The sequence below is a fragment of the Panthera uncia genome, assembly GCF_023721935.1.
Source record: "Panthera uncia isolate 11264 chromosome C1 unlocalized genomic scaffold, Puncia_PCG_1.0 HiC_scaffold_3, whole genome shotgun sequence".
Lineage (NCBI taxonomy): Eukaryota > Metazoa > Chordata > Mammalia > Carnivora > Felidae > Panthera > Panthera uncia.
In genome coordinates, this window is record NW_026057584.1 from 79,345,754 (window position 1) to 79,361,237 (window position 15,484).

The window sequence follows — 15,484 nt, forward strand, 5'->3', positions numbered from 1 at the left end:
CAAAATGCAAGTGTACATCCTGACTGGTGAGTTTATAATTTAACAGATTTTTTTTTTTTTTTTCCAGGAGGAGACAGATGTACAACTCTGACTTTCAGATATCAACCAATGCTCTATAGGACCTGGGCACTGGGGCTTCTTATAAGAACCTATTTAGCACCTATTAGGGAGTCAGGGCTGTGCTGTGATCCATTTGGAGGACAATTAAAGAAGCATAAAGCAGTATTAAACCAGTACTCTGGATTGGAAGAGGAAGAAATGATTTTACTTGGATCTCATCCATTTTAATTCTTCTATTCAGGTAAGCTAGTCTAGGAAAGGGGGGAATGAATAGGAAGACAGCATAGGGAGGCATGTTATATTGCATGATTCCAAAGGTTGGGGAAGCGTCCTGTCCTCCAAAGATAGATTCTTTACTGACTTGTGGATGATTAATAGCCCACAGTCAGAGACACTCTTGCTTTAAGCTCTCTCGGCTGAAGATTGTGCTGCACATTAAAATGTCATGCCTCTGGGAGCATTAACACTTTACTGCTAGCTTTCTTTTACTCTTTTCTCTGTAGGTTTTCGTTAGCTTCACTACAGAAAGCAAGTGAGGTAAAGGAAAAGAAGGAAAATCCATGATAGAGAGGAAGGAATGCTTTCACCAAAACTGAGCTGTGTCAAAGGCCAGTTGTACTCACTGGATAGTTTTATGAAAGTACAGATCAGCTATTTCCAAGCTGGTGTAGCTGTGGCCCACTGCCTGGGGCATGCCCTGGGGGATGTCAAGGGGTGCATCAAGCATTTCTGTAGGCCTGATAAATAATTTTCAGCCCTATGTGTGGCAGGGAGGGGAAAAAATGGGATGTTACAAGTAGACTAAAGTTTGGGCAGATTACTCTGGGAGAGCAGGAAGAAAGAGACTTAATGGGACTTTTTAGATTAACCGTAACACCCAGACTAGTAAAAAGAAGGGATTAAAGCTTCTATGTCTTGGAATAGAGATTTTCATTTTACCCTGATGCCAAAAACAGGTAGAGGGAAATCCTGCTCGCTATGGTGGAGGACCTTCCCGAGGAGGGAGGAAGGTTGTTGAAGGAGAGGTAGTGGAAAGGGGAGAAATTCTTGGTTAAAAGAGAACAGATTCAAGCAAAATAGATTCAGGCTGGTTCTTGAGAGAGAGAGAGAAGAAATAATACCTGCTAAGGAGTGCTGGACAAAGGACAGAACAGAGATGTTTGCTATTCAGTTTTAAACTGCTTCCTTTGCTGTGGTGTGATTGCACCCTTCTATACCCCGCAGATCTTGAATGAAAGCCGTATGTAGTGTACTGGTGATATTTTAGCAAGTGAAGAGGAGGGCGCGTCCGTGCATGTGGTGATGGACTTAGATGGATGGACAGTGGCCGTGAAGGCAAAGTGAGAAGTGGAAAAAGGAGAATAGAGTCGGAAGGGAAAGCATCCTTCTCAGGAAACTTCAGAAACGTGGTGGGAGAGGCTGGACATTCTGCAGACACCTAAGATGAGGACCTGGGGAATTTTCTGGCCAACAAAGGAAAGGATGACCAGGGACTACAAAATATGGAGACACATTCAGGTGACCTGTGTGTATCCTATTTTTCAAATGTATGCAAATACAATTGTGCTTAATTACATATATACACACATATGAAAACATACATGTAAAATGTTATGTATATATAAAAACGTGATAAATATATAACATTACTGAATGCATAGGAGTTTGATCATTAAGTACTTTTTCTGAATCATGGACACCACAATTATGTAGGAGATGGCAACAGTTATTAATATTAAAAAGGAAAACACTTGAAAGGGACGAAAGGGAAGGCCTGCAAAATCTCCTTCAGAGTTTCTAATACACCTACAAAAAATCGATCCAGAAGAACTTGATTTAAAATCCATAGGAAGGTATGGTTTTCCCATGCAGAGGGTGGATTCTCCCACACTAACTTGCTATAATCATGTTTTTTCTCTGTACATGTGTTTTGAGAAACATTTCATTTCACTTCCCCACCCCTATGGTGCTCTGGGCCTTGATGTTAACAAAAAATTGTCAGAGACAAGAAAAATGTATTAATCCGCTCCTCTTGCTTTTGATTATTCCCCTTTTAATTTTAATACATGCATTTTCTTTCGTAAATCGGGTATTTAACTGTGATTGTCATTTATTAACTTTTTGCCCCAATTACAACTATCCCATCAAGCGCAGGGTCTCTAAGGAAACAGTTGAGGGAGCGCATATATATATATATATATATATACTGCACACATGTGACGAATTATTCTGCAGGCTGAGAAATTAACTAAAAATGCATAATATGCTCTCAATTTAAACCTGGCAGGGGGTATTGTACTTTCATCCTCAAATTGGAATCATACTTCCTCCAGTGGGGCTTCTCCAGCTTTTAGTGTAGCCTATTAACAAGGAGAACTTGGTTCTTGGTGGTGCAATGACAACACTAGACTGGAGACAGAGCTCCAAGTATTTGAGCCAGGAAGAGCCAGCTAGAGGTGATGATCTAGCTAATGGGAAAACCTTGGATTTTGCTTTTATCACCAAACAGGCATTCACAGGGCCTTAACAAAACCCACGATCAGTTCTGAATGTCGTTTTCACGATTAACACACTCCCTAAGATCTATAATTATTATTAGACACTTGGAGGGCACATTTCATTTCTCAAGAAGAAACTCCCTTTCTGTATGACTAAAGATATCTGGGACGCATATTATTAAGATATGTATTAAGATGTGTAAGCATATTACTAAGTGCTCTTGATTTTTATACTTTTTATTTCAAGGTGTGATTTTTCTATTTCTGTGAACTGTAACCATTTTATTACTAGAGGGAAAGAGAGAGAGAGAGATACAAGAGAATAGGAAGATAAAGGAATGTGTAATTTATCAGTGGTGGGTCATTTAAGACCTTTTTAAAGTATGTCAATGAACTTTAAAAGTATATTTTTCTTAAGTAGAATCTAAAGCTCCTTGAGGGGGGTTAAACGTTGTTTGTTTCATATTCCTCTATCACAGTAATATCGCAGTAATGCTCCATCTTGGCTGCAGACTAGAAATATATTGAGAACCTTTGATCATCAGTGTTCAGGCCCCACCACAGACCCATTAAGTCAGCATCTCTGGGGTGAGGTGTGGATAGGAGTCAGTTCTGAAAGCTCAGGTGATTCTAACATGCAGGCAGGATGGAGAGATAGCAAATACTAGCTTATTGTCTTACGTAGGACAGGTGTCATTTGCTATTTAATAAGCTACTAAATCATTTTAATCACTACACAGTTCCCATGAAAACAGGGAACAATTCATACATACAGTGCAGCTTTTCGGTAATAAATTATCATTAACCTATTTATTCCATGGTTAATTGGATAAATCTTGTGTTGAAAACAAGCAAACCAAAAAAGAAGAAAAAGCCACTAAATTCTTTGGGTCTCTATTTCATCCTACTTGGGAAAAGCCCTTGAGATAATACAGATTGGAATCATGAGATGCCTATAGCTATATGACATGTTCCTGCACTTTTACTTTAATACATATTTTTTAATGAAAGGGGTACAAAAGGAATAGGGTGTTTCTTTGAATAGGGCATTTCTCAGAGTGGTCAGAATATGATCAAAGAACATTTTGTCATGATCAAAATTATAAAAATATAGTTCAAAGAGATATTAGTTTAAAAACAGTTGAAACCAATTTTTATATATGTCTAAAACTACCTTTGGCACAATAGATGTATTAAAAAAGTGCAAAGCAGCATTCCTACTTTGTTTGCTTATGGACTCCTAAAGATTGGCCTTAGTTTCCTCACCTGACACATGAAAATATAGAACCACAAGCTTGATTATGAGCAGTAAATAGCATGATGGAAGAAAAACTGATTTGTAGATTGCAGCACAATATTCCAGTCTGTTGTAGTTTTCTTATTATTCGCTCTATTAACCTGAAATTGCATATGCAAATAAATATTATAGGACATGATATAAACATGATCATGAGTTATAGCTTTTATTAAGCAATTACTAAGTACTCAACTTCTTATTTAGTGCTTTATATGATCTCATTAAACCAACACTGCAACCCGGTGAGGAGAGTACCGTTATTGTCTCCAGTTTTCAGGTTTGGAAACTGAGGTTTATCAGTTCCAAGCCTCCCAGCAATTTCAAGTGAAGGTTTCCTTCAAATCTGCAAATACTTAAATTCTTTCTGCAGAGACTGGTCTAAGAATCCATGTTGATTTGCTTCTCTTTATTTTCTCGGATAGTTCGATATCAGGTGCCAATTCCATTTACATGTAGATGTGCAGTCAAAACACTGAGAGAAGGAATATGAAACTTCCTTTGTCTACCAGAGTGATACGCATCAGGCATGCTGGCTTCTAGCTCAAGGTGAAAATCATTCTGTCCACGGCCTTTCCTTAAACTCCACCAGACTCTTAAAAATGAATTAAATGCCTTCTTTTTATATGTCGATTATGTGATACACGTGTCATTTCAATTTAAAAGATAAACTCTAGATGTAAAGCTTCCTAATTCTCCAAAGGGTTTCAACTCATTTTCTTCTTGTATTTCATTTTTGGTGGAAGTATGATGATGTGGAAAAGGTTTACGTTAGATGTTAGAGTTGTGTGCATTTGTACTATGGAGGAAACTCTCAGGGGAAGGGCAGAGGGGGAAGGAGGAGGTGATCTGAATTGCTGTTCTGACGTATCCACCAGGCGCCCAGACCCATGTTAGAGTAGAGAGTGCATTTTGTCCAGACCCTGCATCGTACCCAGCTCAATAGATAAGCAAACACCTTTGCCACCATGTGCTCTTCCCTTTACAAGGCCATCTTTGCCTTGTCTCTGTCCCCCAGATTCTAATGATCTTAGTGATGCTTTACCATTCTACAAAATTAGCAACCCACTGGCCTGCTTCTCAGGTGCAATGTATGAGAGAATCAACTGTGAAAAGCAAGAGAAATATATTCATTTTGATGCTGACCGGGCCCTTAGTTTTGGTTTCATTTTGGCTTATGTTTTATTTTAGTTACATTACCAAAACTTTTAAGGAATGCAGACTTTTACCTTTTACCTTCCAAACTCAAAGTATCAGTACCAGGAACGGTTTCAGTAGACTTCCACAGTTTGTGGAGGGTATCATGAAAAATAGTTTGCTTAAGTTTGCAAAAGCTTTGAGGACAGGACTGAGATAGAACGATGATATTTGTTCAATCTTTTCCTATATCCTCTGTTGCAACCACACGAGGGCCCAGAAGCAGTATTGCGAACGGTCAACTTATTGGCATCGAGGGCAGCGATATGAAACAGTCAAGGTCTGCTCACTTTCTCCGGCATGAAGTCCAAACAGAGATCTGACTATGTCTGTTTATCCGAAATGTTTTCCTAAGTGATTCATTGCTTTGAGTTTGTAAAGAACTGGGGTTTGGCGTGGAGGGTGTAAGTATTTAGGGGGGATGGAATATCAACCACATGGAAGAAAAGCAGAGAATTTTGCTAAGCACTACAAACCATCACAAGCAATATGAATTTTGTTTCGATTGCACCGTGGGTTCAAGCCTTACAAAATACAAACGTCCTCCGATTAGCTTACCATGTCTGTCTTCTGCACAGCCCCTTGGAGTCTGCTGGCTCTCAGCCCACGGCTTGACATCCCGAGTCTGAGACTTTTCCATCACACCAACTTAGTGCTACTGAGTCTTCTGCTACTGTGTGTTGGTGTCACCACATTTACCACTGAACTCCATTAAAAGTCACTGCATTCGGGTGGAGAAAACGTAGTTTCCAGTTCTGGCCCTGTCTTTTCCTTAACTTGACACTTTGGACAAGTACCTTAACTTCTCTGTAGTTTAACAGTCTCACCAGGAACATATAAGGAATAGAGTCTTCTCTCAAGGTGAGGTTCCAAGGAGACCGTGTGAAAAGCCCTTTGGAAATGCAAAGTGCTGTCTGTTTGCTCACCACGCTCTTATACCTCCACCGGTCTCCAGCCACTCAGCAGCCTTGGGGGAGCTTGTCTGTGGCAAAGCTAAATACCACATTCTCCACGTGGCCTGACCTCCAGGCAGCAATTAAGATTTGTTGAGCTTTTTCATCATATTCTTCTTCTTTTCCAGAATCTTGGATTTCAGCAGAAAATGCCTTGACTAAGACTTTAGCTGACAGGCTGGAAATCCGAGCAGGAAAGATTATGTGAAAAAACCTAATGAAAACATACACATTTCTTCAAGGTGAATTAGAACAATTTATGCTTCCAAAGCTTCTATGGGTTCTTTTCTTTCCTTTATTATCCTTTATCTTTTTTCAAAAAAAAATTCTTTAAAATATTTAAAATATTCTCTATATAAGAAATTATAATGAATAAACATATAGAAAATAAAAATATAAACATCCATGAAACCACCATCCAGCTTAATAAAAAGAATGTCACCAGTGTACTGTCACTGGTGTATTAGAAGAGCCACAACACCCCCCCCCCCGCCCCCCATCCTTCCCAGAATGCTTCTTCCTAATCATAACTACTTGCTTTCCCTCTTAGGGTTAACCACTATCCTAAATGTTCTGGTACTTGCTATCTTGGTCTGCTTTATAGTTTTACTACCCAACTATGCATCTCTAAATTAAATAATTTAGTGCTGACAATTCTTTTCAGGATTTTCTATAAAGGGAATCATAGCATGTATACATTCTTCTTGTCTTTTTTTTTTTTTTTTTTTTGATTCAACATTATGTTTTAAAAAGTCATTCAGATTTATTCCTCCCTTTCCTGTTAGGTATGAGCAAGGGGAGGCAAGGCGAGGAGTGTGGATGCCAAATTTCCCGTTTTCTTTGTGCTGACAGTGCTACTGCAAAGATCATCAATGTTCCTAAAACCCAAAGGACTTTCTGTAAGAAGTGAGGAAAACATCAGCCTCACAAAGTGACCTAGTATGGAAAGGGCAAGGATTCACTGTGTGCCCAGGGAAGGAGGCGCTGTGATCAGAAGCAGTGTGGCCAGGAGGAGCCAATTTTCCTGAAGAAGGCTGAAACCACAAAGAAGATTGTGCTGAGGCTTGAGTGTGTTGAACCTACCTTCGGGCCCAAGAGGATGCCGGCCGTTAAGAGATGTAAGCATTTTGAACTGGGAGGTTATAAGAAGAAAAAGGGTCAAGTGATCCAGTTCTAAGCTTTGGGATTCTTCTGTTCTGCTTTTGAGAGGAAGATGTTGACACTGTAGAAACATTATGTGTATGAAAATAAATACAATGATATTTTTACTCAAAAAAAAAAAAAAGTCATTCAGTTAGTTGCAGGTAGCTGTGGTTTATCAATGAACATCCGCTGTTGAATAACATTCCACTTCTAAGTATACTGTACATTTCACGTATCGATATGCTGTTGATGGACATTTGGATTCTTTCCAGTTTGTGCCTACTAGGAACAATGATGTTTCTAGAAGTTCCTGCACTTGTCTTCATGTGCAACAGTCTGTCTCCTTTGCAGTGGCCATGCTCAGTGAAAGGTTGTGCACATCTTCAGCTTTACAAGATAAACTCATACTATCTTCCAAAATAATAGTAATAATTGGCAATCTTACCAACTTTTGTCTTTTCTCTACATACGATTATTTGGACTTTTGCTTTTTTTTTTTAATGCTTATTTAATTATTTTGAGAGAGAGAGAGGAAGAGGGAGAAAGAGTCCCAAGCAGGCCCGCACTGCCAGCACAGAGCGTGATGTGGGTCTTGAACTCACAAACCCTGAAATCGTGACCTGAGCTGAAATCAAGAATTAGATGCTTAACTGACTGAACCACCAGGCACCCCTGGACTTTTGCTTTTACCTTAGTCTAGACTTAGAAACCATTCCTGACTATGATATCAGTGCCTTGTTTCTCTGACCTGGCTTTGGGGTATGGTCTAAATTAAATATTGTTGGTGATCTGGATGGGTTTATGGGATTGGTCAATGCCTTACTTTCCTAGGGCCACCATAACACATTACTACAGACTGGGTGGCTGAGAACATCAGTAATTTATTCTCTCACGGTCCTGGAGGTTATAAGTCCCAAACCAATGTGTCAGCAGGGCCATGCTCTGAAGACTCTAGGGGCTGATTTTTTCCTTGCTTCCTCCTAGTCTGCTGCTGTCTCCTGGCAGTCCTCAGGTGGCCATGGCTTGTAGTGCCACCATTCCAGTCTCTGCCCTTCTCTTCACATGGCTCCTTTTCTGTTTCCTCTCCTCTTATAAAGGTACCAGTCATTGGGGCACCTGGGTGGCTCAGTCAGTTAAACATCCGACTCTTGATTTCGGCTCAGATGACAATCTCACTGTTCATGAGTTTGAGCCCTGCATCAGACTCTGCACTGTAAGTTTCAGACCCTGCTCAGGATTCTCTCTCTCTCTGCTCCTCCTTGCTCACACACTAGGTCTCTCTTTCTCTTTCTTTCTCTCTCAAAATAAGTAAATAGATAAAAAAAGCTTTAAAAAATTCTATCTTATAAAAAATAAATAAAGATACCAGTCATTGTATACAAGGCTCACTCTAAATCTAGGATGACTTTGTCTCAAGATCCTTAACTAATTACATCTGCAAAAACCCAATTTTCACATAAAGTCACATTCCCAGATACCAGGGATAAGGACTTCAACATATCTTTTTGGAGGACACAGTTCAAACCACTATGGCCCGTACTGAGGGAGGGGAAGAAGAGGAGGGAGAAATTATCAGTTTATGAAACAATTACCATACATACTATATAATTTTTGATGGCTTAAGATGTTAACATTTCCCACAGGAGAATGGTTAAACGTTGCCCACTCAAAACAACATACCTGCTTTAAAACAAATCATCCTTTGATCCTATTAGGTTTCTTAACAGACAAGCAAATAGTTGAGAGAAACAGGTCTGGGTCTTGCGGAGCCCTACCTATGACACGTGAGCCCCATCTTTGCACCTGAGTCTTTATTGAACCTCATGATCCAGACAACAGAGGGAGAATTCAGAAGTGGTCGAGAAAGGAGCCATTTTCCCAAAAGACACTGATTTTGTATGAGTTGAATTCCTAGTTTTTAGGAATTCAAAACTCATCTTGTCTACATAAGATTTTCCTTTCACTAAAAGTCTTGGTCTGCAATCATTTATGATTTGGCAGGGCTAATCTTACTGTCAGAGAAAAGGGCATCTCATGGTTTTAAGAGCTGAGCCAAAACCTCCACTCACCAAAGCCAACCGAGGCCTTGAACCCAACTGTGCCCTTCTGCAGTCACAATGCAATATTATTACATCACAGTAAAGAGTTCTCAACTGTGGGTTCCACTAATGAGCATGAGAGCACCCTGTTGAAATTCAAAGGTGTAGGGAAGCCTGGGTGGCTCAGTTGGTTAAGCATCCAACTTCAGCTCAGGTCATGATCTCATGATTTGTGGGTTCGAGCCCCATGTCGGGCTCTGCACTGACAGCTCAGAGCCTGGAGCCTGCTTCGGATTCTGTGTCTCCCTATCTCTGCTCCTCCCCTGCCTCAAAAATAAATTAACATTAAAAAATTAGAAAAAAAAAAGAAATTCAAAAGTCTCAAATGCAGGGAGTGAAGAAGGCATTAAACAATTTTCAGACATCACTCTTTGAAACATTAGGTTAGCAGATAATATCTAAAATTTACTTGGCAGTGTTCTAAGGTATTAACCTCAGACCCTATCACTTTATTGGGGATAGGGAGCATAGGGAGGAGTTAAGAAAGAATTGGATCAAAGGATACAACTTGATCAGATAACATTTTTCATTAGGGACACCAGAACCTTTGAAGACATCAGAGTCAGAGCTGGTAAGTTGCCATCTCTTACAATTAGATCCTAGGGTATCATTCTTTCCTGTGCCTTTCTTCCTGATATTCACTAGCTAGCTCTAAATCTTGGCTCCCATCCCTTATTCCAACTCTAGTGTCTTTTTGTCTAAATCCTCAGTGACTCTCTCCCGAACAACAGGTAAATGACTGAAAAACAACAAAATTGTGTTGCAGTATAATCTGTGGACAATAAACTACATACATTTAATAATTACAATTACTTGTGTTTGGGTATCCATAGACATCCAAGAAGTATCACTACTGTTGAGACATGGAACATTTCTGTCACCCCTCTGCCCCTAAATTTCATTTCAACCCTTTAAAAATCCATTCTACCCCCTACTTTGTCACCAGGCAACCACTGGTCCAATTTCTATCATTATAAATTAGTTTGCGTTTTCTCAATTTTATACAAATAAAAAATGAGGTACTCTTTTGTTTCTTTCAATCGACATAATAATTCTGGGATTCATCTATTTTGTTGCATAAATCAGTAGTTCAATCTTTTCTATTGCTGAGCCATATTTCTCTGTATGGGCATATCACTGTATCTATTTGATGGACATTTTGGACCCCCACCCCATCCCCCCTCCCACGCAGTGTTTTGCTATCATGTAAAATGCTGCTATGAACATTTGTGTACAAGTTTTGGGTGAATATATGTTTTTCTTGGAGTAGAATGGCTGGATTTTAGAGTAGGTATATATTTAATTTTATAAGAAGTTGCTAAACATCTTTCCAAGTTGATTTTATCATTTTATATTCCCAATAAAACAGCATGAAAATTCCAGTTGCTTCATATTATACATGCTACATTTGATTTTTCTAGTCCTTTTAATTTTGGCTATTTCAGTGGATATGTAATGTGTATCTCATTATGATTTTAATTTTTGTTTCCCTAATGACTTAAGATGTTGAACGCTTTTCATATACTTTACCGGCTGTCATATGTTCTTTTCTGAAGTTTTTCTTCAAATCTTTTGGTCAATTATTAAGCAGGTTGCTTGTCTTGTTATTGACTTGTTACGTCTTTATGTATTTTAAATCTACATATTAGAAATATGTTCTTCCATTTTGTGGCTTGCTTTTTGTTTTCATAGTGATGTCTTTCAAAGAGCAAACTTTTTGTTTTTAATTTTGTTTTAATGTTTATTTACTTTTTAAAGAAAGAGAGAGACAGAGGTGTGAGCGGGGGAGGGGCAGAAAGAGGGAGACAAAATCTGAAGCAGGCTCCAGGCTCTGAGCTGTCAGCACAGAGCCTGACACGGGACTCGAAGTCACAGACCGTGAGATCATGACCTGAGTCGAAGTTGGACGTTTAACAGACTGAGCCACCCAGGCGCCCCAAAGAGTGAACGTTTTTAATTTGATAAAATAAAATTTATGAATTTTTAAAATTTATGGTTTGTGCTTTCTGTGTTCTGTCTAAAAACATTTGCCTATCTCAGGGTACAAAACTTCAAAGATTTTTATTCTGATGTGGTTTTTTTTAAGTTTTATAGTTAAGTTTTACCTTTAAGCCTGCTATCTATTTCAAATTAACTCTTTTATATAAACTGTAATATAAGAGATGATGATCTTTTTTTTCATACAGGTATCTGTATCTCTTCACTGTCACGGTGTATCATCTATAAATATTTCTATATGTAACTATCTGCATCTGTAGTAAGCTAACCAGGAGTTCATATTTTAATGTACAGCTAATAGTATGTTTTTTCCTTTTTTATGCAGAGAAGTACAAAAAAGAAAATAAGAGCTGGAGTACAATTTTCCTACTTAGATAACCCTGTTGGTATTTTTATAAAATAAAATTAATAGGGCACTTGGGTGACTCAGTCGGTTAAGTGTCTGACTCTTGATCTTGGCTTAGGTCATGATCTCAGCATCCTGAGATCGAGCCCTAATTCAGGCTCTGCATTGACAGCGGGGAGCCTGGCTTGGGATTCTCTTTCTCCCTCTCTCTCTCTGCCTCTTCTCTGCTCTCTCTTTCTCTCTTTCTCAAAATAAATAAATACGTAAGCATTTAAGAACTAAATACAAGTAAAATAAAATTAATATAGTGTCAGGCTAGAAAATGTAAAAAGGGACAAAAAAGGACAAAATGAAAAATAAAATTCTTTTTTTTGCCCTCACCCCAACTCCCAGGTTTTCTCCAAAATGCAACTGATCGATGGTTTGTGATGTATCTACAGTCAGGAGGGCATGGCATATACTTGCATCTCTCTCCCCTGTACATTTTCATCTTTACTTTACAGCAAAACAATCATATTACACATACTATGCCACACTTTGCTTTCTTTACCTACATTATCAAATATTTCCATATCATTCCATGACAATTAAACTCATTTTCAATGACTTTACAAGGATTAATGGTATCACATCCTATAATTTGTTTAACCTGTTGATGGATGCTGGTTGTATCCAGTTTTAGTCTTTTACAAACATTGTTACAGTAAACGCCCATTTGTATAAAGGTACAATCACACCACACATATCCCTACACAAAATTACACGTTTATTTATTTATTTATTTATTTATTATTTTGTAAGTGATCTCTACACCCAACATGGGGCTTGAACTCATAGCCCCTAATATTAAGAGTCGCATGCTTTTCTGACTGAGCCACCCAGGCATCCCAAATACACACATTTATATAAATTTTTTTCATGGATATCCAGGGAATTTCTTAGTGGCAAATTTTTTATTTGCGTGTGTGTGTATGTAGTAAAATTACTAGTTTAAAAAAGCATGTGTGTCTTAGATTTTGATAGATACTAGCAAATTCTCTTATCATAAAGTTGTAGCAACTTGTTGTCTCACCTACAATATGCGGGAGCCCATATTTCCCAGATCTTTGACAGTACGAGATAACCTCAAACTTCATTTTCCATATTTCTGCAAAATGAAACATGGTATCTTACTAATGTTTAATTTACATTTTCATTAATGAATGAGACAAGCATTTTCCGTATGCTAACTGGCTAGGTGAATTGCTTTCTGAAAATGGACTCTTTACATCCTTTTTCTACCGAAGTGTAAATCATGTCCCTGTTGGGCTGATTTGAATAAGCTATTTATAAATAGAAAAATATAGCCTTTGGTTGCTCATAAATATGGCAATAGGTTTTTCCTTTGCTCTTTTGAGGTTGTTTGTGTTTTGGTACAGAGGTTTTTAATTTTCCTGTTATGTATCACTTTAGAAAAAAATTTACATAATCGTATAACCAAATGCCTTCCAAGGGGTATCTTCATTTTTTCCCTTAAAGTTATAGCTCGCTAGGTAATGATCCTACTCCCATTCAAAGATGGCTGATTCTTTTATCAGAGAAGAGAGAAGAGAGAGTGGCTTCAGCCAGGAGCCAGCTGCCCAGGTGGAGAGCTGAGCCCAGAGTGCCCCGTTACCTCTTCATGGTTGGATAGAGCGCTGTTTACTTCCCTTTCTCAATTAATTTCGGGCAGAGGAGGTCTGAAATACCCACTAAGAGAAAGAAAGGGTATTTTTGCTTTGTGTTCACATTTAAAACTTATTCTTTTAAAAAAAATGTTTAATGTTTATTTATTTTTTAGGGAGCGAGAGAGAGACAGAGCCCGAGTCGGGGAGGGGCAGAGAGAGAGAGGGAGACACAGAATCCCAGGCAGGCTCCCGGCTCTGAGCTGTCAGCACAGAGCCCCACGGTGGGGGGGCGGGGAGGGCTCCAACTCACTGACTGGGAGATCATGACCTGAGCCGAAGTCAGACACTTAACTGACTGAGCCACCCAGGCTCATATTCTATGTATTTAAAACTTGTTCTATGTGTTATCCTAAATACACATTAAGATTCTCAATTCTAAACTTTTAACACTTTTTATTTTGGGTGCATGTGTTCAAAACACAGGTCACATTCTGTATGATTTTTCTCCATTTAAAGCAGCTTCGGTTTGGGACATTTTTATTTAAATGACACTTTTACCTTTGCCATTTCAAGAGGTTTGGAGAAATTGCAGACGGCAGGTTTATCTTAGGAACTCTTTGGTAGAGAACAAGATTCCCAGTCTTTCTTTGCTTCCTCCTAGCCCCAATTGTGATGAAAGATTGCGAGAAATTTTTGAGAATGTAATACAACTTTCAAAACTAATGAAGTAACATTTTTTTTGACCAGGTGATTACATGAAGGGAAGATCATTGTTTCTCATGAGACAACAGAGAAATCCACTGAGTCCCAAGGTTGCTTCCCAGCTGGCCAACTCTTGGCCATGCATTTGCATGACAGGCATGTTGGGAACTCCTTAGGGTCCTGGCAGTGCCTCTAGTCTTTTTTTCACAAGCTGTCTTGCTGGCTTGAACTCCTGCATCATGAGGCTCCAACAGTTGTTTGGCCAGGCTCTCTACCCAGCTTGGAACCTTAGGAAAGGCTTTACACAAAAGTCCTCCTTAGCTAGAAGAGCCGATCTGCAATTACAATTTCTGGAGGTCTGCAAAATGTACAATTAGCTTAAGGCATGCAGTCAATTGAACCCTTCTGGAAAGAAATTTGTAGCTTCACGCTTCCTCTTACAAAGCCTCAAAGCTCAGTAGAATAGAAACTGTAGGCAATTTTTCATATGAGCTTTAGGGTGACTTAGAAATTGTTGTGATATTTGTAGCCTCCATCAGGACTGACTCAAAGCATAATTTCCAAGTTAGCAAAATATGCCCTTGGATCCTTCCCATCTCCTCTTCTAACTTAACCCCTGTGGCTTTGCTGTCCCCAGGCTTGACTGCACTAAGTCCCTACCCAAATGTGTTGCTTTCCATGCTAAGTTTCATATGTTCCAAATCACCTCCCTTTTTCCCATCAGAATTTATTACCAAAGTCTCTCTTTTCTTTTCTTTTTTTTAATTGAATTGTTGCTTATTTGGTATTGAAATCTTCCTTTTTCTCCTCTGGCTTTGCATTCCATTAGCTGTGCTAATTAGCTATGGAAGAGTAAAGAATGTACTTGTGGCCTTAAGCATGTTGCGGAATTGGCTCCTTTTCAATGTCTATGATGAGTCAGCAGAACAAGAAGGAGCAGTGTGCAGCGGGGTCTGCAGTGGCCACCCTGTGAAACTAGAAGAAACATGGCCTAGCACACCGGAAGGGCAGCTCCTTGAGAGCAGGGGTTTTCCACATCATTCACTGCTCTGTCCCTGGCACCCAGAATGAGGCTTGGCATGTGCAGGTGGCTCACAGATACTGATGAGTGAATGAATGATGGTTCTGTTCTTGCTTGCCTGTTTTGTAAACAGCCAGGCCTCCCTATTCCCCAACTTCACTCAACCCCTTGTCCTATTCTTCTCATCATGGAACCTGGAGAGCTGCTGGGTCCCCTGGATGTTCTGTAAGTCCTTCCATGACAATGTAGCCTAGTAGTTCATAGGGCCCACCTCATGGATTTATTTTGAGGATGCTTACATTAATACATGTACTGTGCTTAGAATGATGCCTGATCCACAGTAAATGTTAATTTTAAAAGTAGTACTAGCAGTAGTAATTCAGTGATTATCTTTTATTAAGACCCCCTTCTTCCAGAGCTGTAGGGTTACTTACCTTACTGTAAGGTTCACAGTAAAATCGAGAGAAAATACAGACATCTCCCATATGCTCCTAACCCCAACACACGCACAATCTCTCCCATTACCA

At 39.1% G+C, this 15,484-nt stretch overlaps 1 pseudogene; it reads left to right on the forward strand.

Annotated features, from left to right (window-relative positions):
- The first annotated feature begins 5,213 nt into the window (after window positions 1-5,213).
- Window positions 5,214-7,221, forward strand: LOC125911412 (60S ribosomal protein L36a-like; annotated as a pseudogene).
- Window positions 7,222-15,484: the final 8,263 nt, after the last annotated feature.